Genomic DNA, 17,033 nt, shown 5'->3' on the forward strand with positions numbered 1-17,033 from the left:
ATATGACACTGACCTAAGGAGTGAGCGGTGTCTGAACAGGGCTACTGTGGCTTCAGGAACCCTCCGATTGACAGGTTCTTGTCAATATAAGCTCACTGCCATCAACAGCAGACAACACTGAAAGGTTCCACGGCTCTTATCAAAGTCTGTCTCAGGCAGAACACCAGTGCAATCTTCTAGAAACAGTTAACAAAGCAATTGGAGAAACCCATACAGCTGGCAGTCCAGAAGTCTGAAGCATAGGGAAGGCAGACGGTCACCGTGGCGTGGCAATACAGGCCTCTGTGTTCAAGGGGCGTCTTTGAGCTGGAGGCTTCCAAAGCACCTCCACCTACAAAACTCCAGGGCAGCGACATTGGCCACAACTGAGATATGGAGCACACAGCCGTGCCGAGGGAGACACTCCTTCGTGTGACACTACGGGGCCAGGGACAAACAAGCAAGCATGGGAACTTTGAAGTTCGCCCTCGCGTCTTCAAGCTTGAGAAGAACTGTTCCAAAGCCGACAGTGCCAGCCTATAATCCTCACTCCTTATGGAGCAGAGGCAGGAGCATCTAAGCTCTGAGATAGCCTGGTCTACAAGTGATTTCTAGGCCCACTTAGTGAGGTTTTGTCTCAAAATAAACATTAATAATAAAAAAGGCTCGGAGGACAGCTCAGGATAGCCCTTGCATATACAAGACCCTAGATTCAGTCCCCAGCATCCTCAAAACAAACCAAAAGCCTCTCTTCAGGATGTGAAAATACATAGCGTTCTCGCTGAGGTTACCATGTGACCCCTTTACTGGCCCTTCACTGAAGAGCCTTGCAGCAACGCAGGCGCTGCACACGCACATGCCTGCGTGGCCGTCCATTAGAACCTTAAGAGGGAGGGCCAAATGGATGCGTAACAAAATCTGCTCACATCTGCTGTGTTTCAGGAGGAACGGGAGGTGGGAAAGGAAGGCTGTAAACCAAGAAGCCTGAAAAATGAGGAAATGTAGAATGGAAAAGATCCTTAACTCAAGCCTTTTAAAAGGTTTGGGGATAATCTGTGACTTTCTGGAAATAACAGGAGTGAAGTTACACCCGTCTACCTCTGCAGTCGACAGGGTCAAATGTATTTGTAAAGCTGTTCTGAATTGGTGCTTGAAACCAGGTAGCCAGCAAGCCAGGAATCTTGGGTGATGCTGCTGGGTTCCATTACAGGTGCAGGAACATGTGAAAGTCTCAAGTCCTTTGTGCCTCAAGATCCCACGTCAGTATTGGGTAGCCCCTTGAGAAAGTCACAGCGAAGTGCGGGCTGGAGGTGCCCACAGCAGCACTGCCGGGTGAATTCTATCAGAGCAGAACGTCCAGTCCCACAAGTACACTGTCAGACGGCCTGCACTGTCCAGTCCCACCCCAAAAGGGTGAGTTACGGTAAGGATCAAACTCGTCACAACGGGTTAAAGCTGATCTGGATGCTAAAGTTCCTCCAGATATAATGTCTGGTGGTAAGCAATGTCAGTATTGCCCACAGAGGCAACATGGAACAGTGTGCTACATAAAGCATAAATACTACCAGCCCTGCTCACAACTTCCCAGACACAGAAATACAACCTCAGAGTGCCAAAAGTAAAATCAAAACCTTATAAAAATAGCTTTACTGGCTTGTATACGCACAAACTATCTCTGGAAGGAAAGAGTTGGAAGCAGCAGCAGCAGCCGATGCAGAGGGAAGGAAGGTGGGAGGAGGGCAGAGAGGAGCCTCCTCATTGCCGACTCTGAGGCACCTGAAGCAGCTGACCCAGGCTCCATCGCTCAGAGTGTCTTCATGTAACACATACAGGAATGACCTAATGATCTGTTAAAGGCTTTTTTAAAAATTATGTTTTTACTTAATCTCAGGATTTATAGTTTCTATGAAAAAATTCACGTTGGGTTTTTTGGGGGTATTGGAATATATAGTATTCTAATAACTTTAAAGGAATGAAGAAGGAAGAAAAGAGAAATAGAACAGAAGATTAAACAGTGGTTGGTAAATTTGTAAAATTCGGTGAAAAAAGAGGGAGCGTGCATACCTGAGCCTAGTAGTGAACTTCAGCAGCAGGACTAGGAAAAGTGGAGGTGGACACGCAGGTGGCCCGGCCACCAGGCCCTACAGCTCCTCCCTGCTCCCTCACAAGGGTAACCGCTAAGCTCCGCTCTGGACTCTGACCACACACAGGGCTTGCAGGGACTTCCCAGCATGCCTTGCCAGCCAAGTGCAATTACACAACCATACCAGGAAGCAGAGGTGAACTCAGGAGCCTTGGGAACTTTGGGCAACCAGGTCACCAGGAGTGGAGACCAGCAAAGAAGATCTTCCCCGATGGAGCGCTCTGGCTAGTCTCACAGTACTGCACAGTCAGTGGCTGGAGACCAGAGTGACACCGTAGGAGAAGAAATAAACACCACCTGTCATAGCCCAGGGTAGGATTGGACCTTCAAGAAGAGTTTGCATAAGTATACAATACTTATATACAATAAGTCAGTCTTAATTACTTATCAGAAGTAGGGCACGATAGTGCAATGTCTCGCTCCACCTCAGGAAGGCAGAAAACTGCCCTGTGAAAGCATCCTCCCTACCGACTTAAGGAGAGAGAAGGGAAACACTTGCCCAAGCTTGCACCACTCACTGTAAGGTTCCGTTGGTTGGATGGTGCTTCTATTTACATGTCTGCTTCCTTCAGAAGACAGACAACAGGAATCGCTCACAAACTGTTGTGGGTAGGTAAACAAATGCCTTTCATTTTCTTGGTGACTTATTTTTGACCTTCACCAAATCATTCCTAGTAGACCGATTTGAGAGTTCATTAGTATTAAGTGGGCACTTCCACGGAGTATTTTCACTTAGTGGGAATCAATGAAGTTACACAGACCAGAGGCTGAGTCTGTGCAGAGCACTAAAAAAAGGGAGAAGAAAGAGAATCCAAACCGTGACTACTGGGCATTTCCCACTTAGAAGGAAATACATGGGCAATAAGTGTATAAACAAGTGACAGAGAAAAGGTAAAGTTGGGGTAGGAGGACTGTTCAGTAGTTTAAGAGTCTGTCATGTCCTTGCAGAGGACCTGGGTTCAGTCACCAGCATCCATGTTGTGTCTCAAACTCCAGTTCCTGGGGAGCCAGTGTCTTCTCTGACCTCCAAGGGCTCCTGCACACATGTAGTTCGTTTTCTCTCTCTCTCTCTGTCTCTCTCTCTCCTCTTCCGTCCCTCCCTCCCTCCCTCTCGGGCACACATGTACACACATAAAAATAAATGTATTTTTAAAAATCACAGGAAGATGTTAACTTTTGGCAGTGAATTCTGGGCCACCTAGCAGGAGAGGGAATTGGAGAACATTCCAAGAACAAGAGATAAAGGAACAGGACCAGGCAGGGAGACCTGAGACATCACCAACACTGTTAGAATGCAGGGTGGGTGACGGGGGGTGGGGGGTGCAGATGACTGCTCAGGAAGATGGTCAGAGCATGCCGACCTTGTTCAAGCCACAGGTTACCTGTGGGAATAAGAGGATAATTTTCATAGAACACTGGACCCAGTATGAAGATGGAGTTCCCAATCCTACATAGAAGTCAAGGTGATGAGGATCTTTAGCTCCTTCCAAGGAGGAGCAATCTGAGTTTGCTCACCTCAGGGAAAGCATCAATAATTTCAGCATAAACAAGGGAGGGAGTCGAAACCATACCATGAGGAAATAAAATGTAAGCAGAGGCAGACTCTGATCTTTGAGGAACTTCGAGGAAAGTGCAAGAGAGGAGTAGCTGACAGAGAAACCCCAAGAATTGCCTCTTCTTAGGGTCAGAGAGGTGTGGTGACTAAGTAGGTATGCAGTACATAGCATAACAAAGCCTAAAGGCTGCACTCTCCCGACACTTCCCACAATCCCCTCCCCACCCCCGGGTTCCAGCTCTCTTGATTTTCCAAGTTCTTCATCTATTTGACTTTTGTTAAGTGTGGATTCCTCTTTTAACCTCATCCCCAAACCTCTTTCTGGTTTTGATCCCAAACCTTGCTAGATCCTTCAACATTGTATTCCAGGAAGCCTCGGGTGCTCCCTTGACCATAGTGTGGGTGCATCCCACTGAAACACAATCAGTCTAGGACAATGTATGGATATGTTATATATGTTTCCTCCAGAAAAGAACTTAGGACTCTCAAGTTGAGTCAGTTAATCACCTTATTGATTTTAAAAAACTACATTATCTATCTGAATTTTTTAAAAACTTCTATTTGAAAGTAAGCAAACAAAGCACCACACTACCCGTAACTCTCAGACCCCCTTTGACAGCTGAGCTAGCCAGGGCAGGAAGTGCAGCCGAAAAGCCTTTCCTAGTGGAAGCCATGCTGCATCAGAAGATGTCAGTGATCTATTTAGCAAGCAGACTGAGCCTGAGAACGCGCCTTACGGTGTCCTTCCAGGCCACATTTTCCATGCTATGGAGATATGTATTTTCTACTCAAAGGTTAGGTGGCTTTAGACATATCATCTTAGAATCCGCGTGAAGTTCTGTATCCATACATACATACTTACAAAATCCCTGCTAGGGCTTTTATCCCACTGATGAGCTGTTACAGTGGAAGGCACGTACTAGCCATGTCTTCCAAAGGAACACCTCGAAGACAGTTCAAGGTGATGAGTAGGTTGGGGATCTTCTCTATGATCCTCCAATTAGGTCTGTACTGAAGTTATATACACCCTGTCCTCTACCTGTTACCTCCGGGCATTATGTAACGAATCTAACTTGATGCCCTTTTTGGATGAAGTAAGAAAAATCTATCAAGTCTAACAAACTTTTAAAGCTACCACACAGAGACAAGGTTAGTCAACTTGTTAACTGGCTGATAGAGCACCACCAGCCCAGGCCATACCATGTGATCGCACACCCATCCTGCAGTCCATCATCCTATTCCCACAGCCTGTCAACTGCGCTCCACACAGCGTCTTAGTGTAAAGTGCACTCACAATTCTCCTAACTACATACGTGTCATTCAAACACTGCAAATGGAGTGTGAGAATGGGAGTTCCTAGACTTCTGTAACACCACAGTCTGCTTACAAGCAGCACAAACCTTAGACTACTTGACCAAAATTCCTGTCCTTGAATTAGTGACATCAGAGATGTTTAAACGATGGCTGTGTGTTACTAGAGGAGCTCTCTACATTTTCTACTGGGGGCCATACTGCACACAAGACACACATAGTGTTGGCAAGGTTTTGTTGTCCAGTGTATTCAAGCACAGGACTGAAATGCCTGCCCCAGTCTGCTGCCCCAGGAGGGGAGGTAGAACAAAGTACCTCTTCATGTGAACTGTTCCAAAAGCATTAATTTCTAAACACTTCCTAATGCTCATAGTTTCTCAATGACTAAAAATGCTGCAAACCAACTGGCTATGTCTCATTAGAAACTCTGAAACAGAAAACACTGCCTAGAGACCCAACAGCCACACCTCCACCACAAAGGGTAGCATTTACTACTCTTTACTTGAACACCTCCGAAGAGATTCTTCTAGAGCCCAATAACCAACTCCTTCACAAATAAATTCCTGCCCACCCTGACCTTTCTATATGCCCACCCTGACCTTTCTATCTGACCCAGGCCCCACCAGAGGAATTGCAAGGATTTCTCACTGTACTTACTCAGAGCAGGGTTAGACATGTTTACTCCTGAAGCCATGTCCCCAAACCAAATGTCTCCACGCTGAGATTAACAATCATTTTAAAGCCTAGAAGTTTATTTACACAGCCACTCTCTGGAAAACACACTAACACTTATCTGTATTTACAGCCTGGGAAACTGAGGGGATTTGCTCGGGTTTCTGGGGCCACAGTAGCATGCTAAGTCATCCTTCCTGTACCTAATCTGCTGAGCCATGCTGACCTCATTAAAAAAGGAATTATTTCATGTCAACAGTATACAGCACCACATGAGAGTCCTAGAAACAGACCTTGCTAAGATGTATAAAACTGACTGCAGCCAAAATTCTTATTGTAACTGCATCAAAGTCACCACATTTGAACACAAAACAGTAGTCCTGCCTGGCCAGTCACCAAAGGAGGAAAAACTCCTCTTTCCTTCCAGCAGCAATGCAGACATCACCCTCTTAAACGGATTGCTAATACACATTTTCTTGCAGCTGTGAACACACAAGTTTAAGGTCATTACCTAACTGCCTACAGACTCTTTCATTATCTCTGCACTACACAAGCTGCCATGTGAAGAGGAGTCTCATTAGGAACAGACAGCTAGCCTATCACCCAGCAGCCCTTGGGAGATAACAAAGCACTGTGATAACCAGGGGTTGCCAGATGTTACAACAGCCACATATAGAATATGGCCAAGTTACGCATGAAAACAAAGTCCCCGGCTCCTTCCAGTCCAGTGCTGGCGGGGTGGAGTGCTGACTCTAGAGCAGGCCGACTGAACTGATGAGGGGAATCCACCACCCGTGTGGCTGCTGACCAGCTGTTGAGGTCTCCCAGCTTCAGCATGGGAAGGAGAAACAGGGTGCCCCTAACTTCTGCCTTGGGGAACTGCTGGAGGACCAATGGAGTAATTAGCACCAGGGGCATCTAAAAGCCACCACTGTCTGTTCCACCTACTACCCGACCACCAACTACCATCGCCTCAGAGTGACAGTGGACGTAAGAGCACTGCGATGCACGGCTTACCTGTATTACCGCACCACAGATTTGATCCGGCTTTGTGAGTCCTGTGACTATGCTGATTTCTTCTTAGTAACTGTGTAGTAAAATGTCTGACGTTTATAATCCTACTCCTTGTTAACTGAATGATTTCCTGTCACCTTTGCATCTACCTGAAGGATAAACTAGGTAAGTCTAAAAATGCATTTAGAAGAGATCTGATCTGTGAAGGATAAAATCTTCATTTATACATTTCTTGTAAGTTTCATGAGAATACACATTGCTAAATGAATGAAAGATATCCTTTTATAAAGGGTGCTTACTTGCCTTTATAAAACCTAGGCCCTAAATTATTAATGATGCTCATGAAAGACATGATCTCGCTAGGTCACTACAATAAGAGTTAAATCATTTAGAGCTAGGTCACTACAATAAGAGTTAAATCATTTAGACTTGTTTTCTCAAGTAGCAATTGAAATTTTTCCTAATTCGATTCAAACCTGTGGACTAAGTAACAATGCCACAATTATAAACATAGTAAAAACGTTTTCAAGGAAAGGTAGTCTTTTTATTGCAGTAATGGCATAAGTCAGTGAGGAAACGATATTTGACAGTCATTGCGCTAAATGATGCTCCTCTGATACTGAGATGTGTGTATGTCGAGGACAGCTCTAACACCAGTGACCTCTCAAAGACCTTCAGTACTTTACAGCCCCATTCTGCATGGCTTCCATGTCTCAAAGCCATCAGTTTGCCAAATGTGTCTGCAAGTCAACATTCAGAATGCCTGTAGTTATTTGTGGATACATGCAGAGGGTCCAAAGTAGGAGTCCTTGGATGAGTAACTGGAAAGAAGGCAGACAGGGCGGGGCTCCAACTTCTGGTTCCAGCTCTGTAAACAAGCTCCCATGTGGGCAACTAGTCAATGCTATAATTTTCACAGGCTTTGTGCTTCTGATGTTGCTATTTAAGAGCTCTCTCAAGACTAATACTGAAATGGTATTTGCTTCCAAGACACGGGAGGCTCTCGTGTACCTTGTGGAGGAAGCACGCCCATTAGACAGTTTCGTTCAGACAAAAACACAGTGTGGTAAACTCACTGGGAACCAAGCAAATAAACAAATGTCTTAAAACAGGTAAACGAAGAAGACCATGGGTTGTCATTGCTCATTTGACAGAATTTGTCTTCAGGATCACAAGGTCACAGGAACTAATCTGTGTTTCCTAGAGGAACTACTTTTCTACATCCACAAACTCAAGGTGACTTTGCAGAAAAACACTGAGAACAACAAAACCAACTACACTGTGTTTGAGAACAACTCCAGGGAAAGAATAGACCAAGAAAAGAGAAACCCGCCCAGGGCCCATGTAAATAATGCATGAAGGGGCAGAGAAACTAGCCAGAAAAACTTAAAAGCAGTCAATAATTAATCCTGAAACAGTGAAAATAGGTCTGAAGAAAAAGGATAGAAAAGAAACTGGATGTCAACCTCAGAGCACAGGAAAAACCTCAACTCCAGACAAAATCCAAAATCCCCTTCCCCAGAGGCAGACAGGCACTGCTCCCAAAGCTCCTCCCCCAGAGGCAGACAGGCACTGCTCCCAGAGCTCCTCCCCCCAAGCACAAGGCACTCCTCCTAAGGACTGCTCTAAGTCCTTGACTTTGAGATCTCACAACAAAACATCTACAACACAGAAAGGAGTTGACAGTGAAATTAAAGGCTTTTGATCATCAAAAGATGTTAAAAACATAAAAGACACACCTAAAACTGGAAAAAAGATTATGCAATATACATAAAATATAAAGAATTGTTTTTTTAAATTAAAACCCAATGGGTAAAATGAATAAAAGACATAAACAAGTACTTAACAGGAGATCACTCTCAACTGAATAATAAAATTATGGAAAAGATGCTCACCCTTCATAACTCAGACAAAAATGAAAGTCTCAGTGATCATACACACACATAAGCAAAAATGTAAAACCCTGACTGCTGAAGTACTGGGGAAAGTCCTTCTACACTGTAGAGAACTCACATCTGACTAGCATTAGGACACCTGGTGCAAACACCTTACAGCAGACTACCTCTCTAGATAGCAAAACTGAAGATAAATATATCAAGTCTCAATATGTTTGCCCAGGCTAGCCTGGAATTTGTGATCTCCCAGCCTCTACCTCCAGCATGCTGAGATAACAGGCATGCACCCCCAAGTCCTGCCAGCACATAATATTTGATCCATCAATTCCAGCTCTCAAAGAAAGTTCTAGAGGAACAAGTATATGTGGACCAAGAGACAAGGATAAGAATACCCATAAACAGTACTTTGAATCTGCAAATATCCTGGAGCAAATGAATCTATTACAACATACACATAAAATGAAATGTTACACAGAAATGGAAACTAACAACAGCTCATTAAGTAAGTTTCCTCATTAACATGGATACATTTACAAAACCATGTGGAAGGCTTGGAGATTTAACTCTGGTTCAGTCCCTAAAACTTAGGGGGAAAGTGATACACACACACACACACACACACACACACACACACACACACACACACACAAAATATGTGTGCATGTATATTTGTATATTTTGAAACATGAAAAAAATCATAATTTCAGGTCACATACCTAAGTGGTTAAAAAAAACAAAACAAAACAAAACAAAAACCTTGGGGTCAGGAAGATGGTTCAGTCAACAAAGTGCTGGCTATGCAAGCATAAGGTTACCCAAGTTCCATCTTTCAAAACACACACACACACACACACACACACACACACACACACACACACACGCACACACGCACACACACACACGTGCACACGCACACACCAGTCAGGCTGTGGCCCCGCTTCGTCTTACCCCCACCGCAGAGCCTGGCACACCAAGGACTGGGTGGCTGAATGGAAAACTGCACTTTATTTTGAGTAGACACGATGCAGTGAAATGAAAATCAAGTGGATTGGGGAGGAACACAGTAGACTGGGAAGAAGAATTTGGAAAAATCACTAGAAAAGCATTTTAAGAACAATCTTAACACTATTTGCAATAGTACTTCTGGCCACATTCCTAAGGACGGTTAGTGAACTGCTAATCAAAGTTTCACACCCCAAGATCTTTAGTTTTGAAAATTAACTACTTAAACCTTCTGGGATCTAGGTCTCTCTCTCTCTGTGTGTGTGTGTGTGTGTGTGTGTGTGTGCCTGTGTGTGTGTGTGTGCCTGTGTGTATTTAACTTACATAGAGGAAAGCACTGTACTTAAGAGGATCTTCCAAGAGGGCTCAGTGGTTAAGAGCATGTGCTATCCTAAGGAGGACAGGTGCCAGGAGGCTCATGCCCACCTGTGACTTGTTCCAGGGCAATCCTATGTCCCCTCTCGACACTCCAGGCACCTGCACTCACAAGCACGCACCTACACAAAAGCATACACCCATTATATATTACATAATGTATATATTAGAAGTAAAAAGAAATCTTTATTTTTAAAATGAGCATACTTCATTTAGAGTTCACTCTGATTATTAGTAATTTACACAAGTTATCTCTCTATGCCCAAACCAAGAGTAAAGTGAAGCTATGCAGTGCCGTTTCAGAGTTGTGAACATTATGAAGTAATGTTCATTCAATGAAAGTATCTAGTTAAGCGGTTAGCATATAGAGAAGGATAGTTATTAATTGATAACGCAGAGAAGGGAAGGCATGGCAAAGAGACACCTAAGGTAAATCAAATCGCCAGCAGCTGGAAACACAGCCAAAGTTAGCCCTGTGCCCACCCAGAAGTCAGGAGAACACAAAGTTCAAACAGAAGGGTGGGAAAGCTCTGAGAACACAGAGTGACTAACCTCACTAAGGACTGAGTCACACATAGTATGGCTGCAAAGAAGCCATCAGAAACTCGGCAGATGGGAAAGGGAGGGAGCTGGTGCAAGTGCAGAAGGGAATGGCAGGCACACGTAGAGGCTGAATGAGTGGTTGCTGTGCTGTGCTGTGCTGAGCTGTGCTGCTGTGCTGTGCTGTGCTGTGCTGTGCTGTGCTGTGCTGTGCTGTGCTGTGCTGTGCTGAGCTGTGCTGAGCTGTGCTGTGTGTGCTGTGCTGTGTGCTGTGCTGTGCTGTGTGCTGTGCTGTGTGTGCTGTGCTGTGCTGTGTGCTGTACTGTGCTGTGTGTGCTGTGCTGTGTTGTGCTGTGTGCTGTGCTGTGTGTGCTGTGCGCTGTGTGCTGTGCTGTGTGCTGTGTGTGCTGTGCTGTGTGTGCGCTGTGTGCTGCTGTGTGTTGTGTGCTGTGCTGTGTGTGCTGTGCTGTGTGCTGTGTGCTGTGCTGTGCTGTGTGTGCTGTGCTGTGCTGTGCAGAGGGGAGGGGCCCGGAAGGTGGATACATCTGTGGTCCCACCACAAGGGGCTGTGTTTATGAAGTTTACATTCTAGTTGCTGGGGAAATGAAAGCAGGGGATTGAACATGCTATTTCAATAGCAATCCTTTTAAAGACAGAAAAACACCCTAAGCCCTTAATCATTACATAGATCCTGGATCTCTTAACCGAAAATGGAAAATATGATAAGCCTGTATTCCTGAAACCATACAAGCAATCCCAATGCTAATGAAGACTGGGCTGGAATCTGGCCTCCTCCTGATCAATTGACCAGGAGGATGTTGTTAAGCCACTTGACTTCACTACAGCAGAGAAAACCTGTGCTCACTATGCGCATGTGCTGTGTAGCTTGGCATGACTATCTCATTTAACTCTCTGACACTCATAAAAGGCACTAGTAACCCCATCTGAGAGATCAGAAAACCCAAGCAAAACAAGCCTTGGGTCATTTGACTGGTGACTGACAGAGCCAGGATTCCAAAGGAGGCTGACTTCAAAGCCCTGAAATTAAACCAGCCTGTTGAAATAGGGCACTGCTCAGTTCGTTAAACATCATGTACTCAGAAATCATTTGTGTATACCTGCTACAGTTTAAAGCAGCAGGCTAGGTTGGTGACTCTTAAACTTTACTGGGCAGAACAATCATGGGGCAGAGCATTAAGACATGAAGGTTCCCAGCCCCACCCAGAGATCTGGGTTCAGGAAGCCCAGGATGGAATCAGGAATCCACTTTTTAATTCTAAGTTCAACATGAGTCACCTGTTCTATGGACTATGCTGGCTGGCTGTGAGGGTCAAAGGCCTTAGAGACTCCTGATACAAGCACAAAGGCTTTTGCGTGAGAGAGGTCGCATGAAACAAAGCAAGAGTGATCAAGATTTGACGAAGAAAGGGTTGCCCTCTTACAGGCAAAGGGAGGCCAGGGGAACCGTGTCTGGGTGGGGCGAGTACAGATCTTGGGAAAGGGAATGATGGTTAAAAAGAGACTTAAGGAGAGCTGGAGACGGCCCTCAACATCACACAGTACACTAGGTACTAAGTGCCAGCACTGAGCAGCTGACAGCTAACGGTTTTGGAAGAGAGCAAAGGAATAAAGGTGGCACATTTTCCCTCACAAAGCTGGGCCAGACCAAGTGGAATCAGAACATCGCAATCAAGACAGCCAGCCTACCACAGATCTAAGCCCCAAGAGAAAACCCATGACGCCTAGTCGCAAAAGGCAGGGATGGCAACTCCATGAGACTGCATGCAGGGCACAGCTCGGGCATTTCTCACCCACTGAACCCAAGTCGTAGCCAGCAGCTCCAAGTTACTTTTCAGAACTTTTCCTGGAGCTGGGGATACAGTTCAGTGGTAGAGCATTCGCCTAGCATGGGTGAGGCTCTGGGTTCGTTTCCTGGTCCTGGTGCCAGGAGTGGGGCTGGATGTATATGGGTGGCATCTTACATAGCTGGTCAGACTCGGAATCCACAAAACCTCATTTCACAAATTATAGTTCAGATGTGAGTACACAGGTACATGTTACACATCCAAGTCTACAAGACACACACACACACACACACACACACACACACACACACACACACACACAAAACACTATTTGGGGCAACACAATCTCATTTTACTCAGTATTCTAACAAGTATCAAGGGTACAACTCTCAAATCCTAAGCAGTTTGGAAGCAAAAATCTCCAAGGGCTCTTCTGCAGATCTGAGCATCAAGGAAGGGAAGAAACACCTTGAAGAGGACACAGGATCAGACCAGCAGTTCTCCCAAGTCGTTTATTCGTGTGCACGGATGGTTCCGAGGATCTTGAAATGAATGAGGGTCTTCCCTAGCGATCCCAACACCTACTACAAAACATTGCTTAAGACACGAAGTATTTAGCTGGTCAGAGAGACAATGGTTCACTGGTGCCAACCCAATCCCCCTCAGCAGCAGCCACACCACAAGCCAACGGCGAAGGCAGGAGGCCCACTTTACAAAGCCGTCTGATGGCACCCCGTGCTGAGGGCGCCACTCGGCATCTACTGACGGTGAGGTAGGCCGATGAGGTTTAACTCGGGTAACTTTTCCCAGGTGAGCGTCCTCTAAACTCCATCGTTGATCACAACATGGGGCTGTTAAGGTCGTTTTGTGTATACATCCTGTAATCGGCTACTGAAATGAGGTAATGCTCTGTGACAAGCCACGTCCCGCAGCAACAGATTATGTGACAATTTTCAAAGGGAGCAGTGACTTTGCTCACCGACACCTACCAGTGGCTATTAAGAATCAATACTGTTTCTCTTACAATTTCCTCTAGCTTGTGTGGACATACACGGGTGCTTGTGGAGGTGCACACATGCGTATGAAGGCCTGTGATGTACGTCAGCTATGTTTTGAGACAGTCTCTCATAGCCAAACCTGGAATCACCGAATCAGCCCCTGGAAGCCTGCTGTCTTGACTTTCCCGGGTTGAGATACCAAGTGTGCGACTGCACCCAGCTTCTCTAGGAGCTGTGGTAGGAGTCGCAGGCCTTCATGCCTGCATGGCAAGCCGTTTACCTACTGAGCTACCAGCCCTTCATCTACGAGAAATTTACGTGTTATCCGACTGAAGGTCACGCGTGTATGATTAAGTTTTCTTATACCAACACATGAACTTCATTTATGTCCTTATGCAGACAGCAGATTCACCATTTAAAAACTACTGGACACCTTGAAATGGAATCGAACAGCAGAAAGGTCAATTCGTGTTTCCTTTTTTTTTTTTTTTTTTTTTTTTGAGAAATTGACTTTTTTTTTATGTGTTTGTGTGTAGGTGTATTTGGAGTATATGTCACACGTGTATGGGTACCCAGAGGCCAGGAGACGGTTTTGGATCCCCTTGGTGCTGAAGCTACAGGCAGCATACATGCAGAGCCCCTGACAGGAGTGCTGGGAACTAAGCTCTGGTCCTGAGGAAGAGCATGCGCTCATTAACTGCTGGGCCATCTCTTCAGCCCCACAGGTCGGTGTATCTTTTAATACTGAACGGTAAAGCAAAACGTCTGTTGAGTATAACTAAGACTATTGTATTTCCCAGGCACAGCAAAGGACAGAGAAAAATCAAGACGAACTTGTGGCCAATTGCATCAAAAAATCAGCCTTACGGTACTTCAGGAAACGGGTCAAGCCCATTGTACTCCCTACCCAACTGAAGCATGAAGCTGTCCCTGCAAAATGCATGGGATGCACTTGCCCTCCAGAAGCTTGCAACATACTGGACGCTGACTAACCAAAAGACAGGCCTGAAAATGCCATTTTTCTAACCACGAATTGTGACCTAGGAATCGATTTGCTGGAATTCGGTCAGCATTTTTTTTCCTTCTAATGACAGAAAATGGAACCTAACAGAAATAAGCAGAAGGTACCTTACAAGGGTAAACACTGCTCTGTGAAGCCAGACATGATGCCTCACATCTTTAAGCTCAGCACTGGTCAGGCTGGGACAGAAAGAGTGCAGTGAATAGCAGGCCAGCCTGGGCTACACAGTGAGGTCAAGGCCAACTATATCAAGTAATTCTGTATCAAAAACTCAGGACTCTGTAAAACCTTTCATTCATACAGAGGTGTAGGTACTAAATCATAATGTCCTTATTAGTGTGAGGTTTCTGTTTTTTGTTTTTTCTTCAGTTTGGAAGTCATTAGAGAACTATGGTTAAAGCCAAAAGGACCCAGGCTGACTAAACATCCTTAATCCTGGAATCCCAATCAAGTTCTCTGCTCCAGATGAGCCTATGGAATCCTATCAAGAGCTACAGAGACAGAGCACAACAGGGGCAAGCCTAACCAAGCCTGCGTTTGGCCCTAGGGCTTCCCCATCTTCTCCCCCCACCCCCACCCCGCCGCCGCCAAAAAAATCTGCTCAATGTCCCTTTGCTCAAGATGGAACCACTGAAATCTATTCAAGAGTTCCTTGATACACAGGCAAAGGCCACACAAAAGCAGAGAGGACAAGTCCCAGCCAAGCTCTTGGCTGGCCTTGAGGTCCTGCCAGTTTCCTTAACAGCCCTAAGGCGTGCCTACAAACTAGGGTAGCTAAGCAACCTTGGAGTGAGGCTCCTCCTTCCCCCACTGACTGTCAACAATTCAACTCCTCCAATCAACTTTTCTTCGACTTTAACTTCTGCAATTGCTGTGTCCCTAAGGAAGAAGTGAAATCTTCTTCCCTTCCCCAAATTCCAGACTGTCTTCCTAGTAGTTCCAGAAGTCTGTGCTCTATTTAGTCTATCACAGACCTTTTTGCACCATTCCGAAGAAGCCAGGACGGAGTCTCCTGGTAGCCCCTAATCTTAATACGGCTTGGTGCAAATCCATGCTCCCCGACTTCCGATCAAACTACAAGCTTTAAGCAGTCCTGGAAGGGATAGGCTTAGTGATCCAGGAGTACAGGTACAGTTGTTCTTTCCCACTAAGACACCAAACCTTACAGATGGGGACACATCCCGAGGACTTGACAGGTCCAGTTGTTTTCATCATTTTCCCCGACTCAAAGCTAAGTTTCCCACCCAAGGGGCAGTTTCTATACCCCTAGGCCTCAACGAGGAGTATCTGGCTTGCTCCCGCATCTCAGCCTCCTTCCCTCCATCAGTGCTCTGTCCTCCCATGGTCCCAGGCTTGGCCTCCTATCCCCACAGGTAGAGCTTACCTCGGGCCTCCAGCCCCAGCGGAGCGGCGGCCGGGCTACACTCACCCCTCGGCCCGGGAGGCGGCGGCTCCTCGGGCTGCGCCTCCGCCCGCCCGGCCACCGCCGTCGCCTCCGCTCGGCTTCCGGCCTGTTCCAGGCCGGCCCCGGACCAGCTCCGCTTCACCTCGACCCCCTCTCCGGCCGCTGGAGCCCAGTGTCCTGCATTGACCCGGAAGCAGCTTTCCGGGGACCCCAACAACAACACGTGACCCCGCCGCACGTGTCACGTCCGCTGCGTGATTGGGAGGGGCCGGAGGAGAGGAGCCTCTTAGAGCGAGCTGCGGTTGCCATAGCAACCGGCAATGGTGCTATCCACCTAGAGTGGATTAGAACTATACCCCCTGTCTGCATGCTTTCCTTACTGGTGCACCAAGGGAGCACCCCCGCCCCAGGTCCAAAGAGGGATCACTTGCAAGAGAAACGTCCTTGGAGAATGGAGTCCTGGTTGAACCTGGCCAAACACACCTGCAATCTTGGCCTGACTCAGTGTGACCCTACTTGTCCCTGACTTCACGGGCCTATAAAATGTCCTGTGAGATCTCTATACTTCATACACATCTAGGTGTGGGGGACATTTTGACCTTTGTTTTGAGCCTTCTCCAGTCCCGAGGCACCTGAAGCTCCCAACACTAACAATTTACAGTTTCCACCTATTGCGTATGCTTTACAGCCATAGTCAATAAATACTTTTTAAAAAATCAACAAAGCTCCTAAAGGACATACTTTGTAGAATTGAAAATTGAAGTTGGGATGTCAAATGATCTGCTTATGACCACCTATTTAGTCAAAATGGCTAGGCTGAGACTTGAAACCTGGTTAGGCTGGCTCCAAAGAAAATCTGTTTCACGCCAGGCCACACATAGCCTCAGATCCAAAGCCTCACACCTGGCTGTTGGGTTATGGCTTTTGTGCCCATGGAATGGAGAGAGTGCAGGCTGATCCTGAGGAAGAATCAGCCTTGCACAGATAGATTAGTGGAAGTCCCACGAACTGAGGATACACAATGCCACACACAATGCACAATGTCAATGTCCTTTGGTGTGGTGGTGTAGCTGGATGTAGGGGGATGCCATGAACATACACATGTAAATACTGGTTCCTAGAGAGAGGACAACAAAAATTCTTTGGGTGAGTCAGAGTATGGCTTACCATCATCAGTCCCTGGGGACCTAAACTGGCTCTTTTGTTTTGTTTTGTCCCATGTGCGGAACTTAAGAAACACGTTCTGAGGACAGTGAGTCAGGCGGTGATAGGCTTAGAGTACTCTTAGGTGGTTGCCTCCTGCCCAGGAAAGCACTTT

At 46.2% G+C, this 17,033-nt stretch overlaps 1 protein-coding gene across 2 annotated transcripts in view; it reads right to left on the reverse strand.

The window, feature by feature from the left end:
* The window catches only part of LOC116906564 (tubulin-specific chaperone cofactor E-like protein), a 143,779-nt gene extending 127,846 nt beyond the window's left edge, over window positions 1-15,933 (reverse strand). For both annotated transcript variants that reach the window (XM_032909277.1, XM_032909279.1), the window contains exon 1: window positions 15,695-15,933. The gene's annotated coding sequence lies outside the window, so the exon portion shown is untranslated. The remainder of the gene's footprint in view (window positions 1-15,694) is intronic.
* Between the last annotated feature and the right edge of the window lie 1,100 nt (window positions 15,934-17,033).

Source organism: Rattus rattus, chromosome 8 (genome assembly GCF_011064425.1).
Source record: "Rattus rattus isolate New Zealand chromosome 8, Rrattus_CSIRO_v1, whole genome shotgun sequence".
NCBI classification, from domain to species: Eukaryota; Metazoa; Chordata; class Mammalia; order Rodentia; family Muridae; genus Rattus; species Rattus rattus.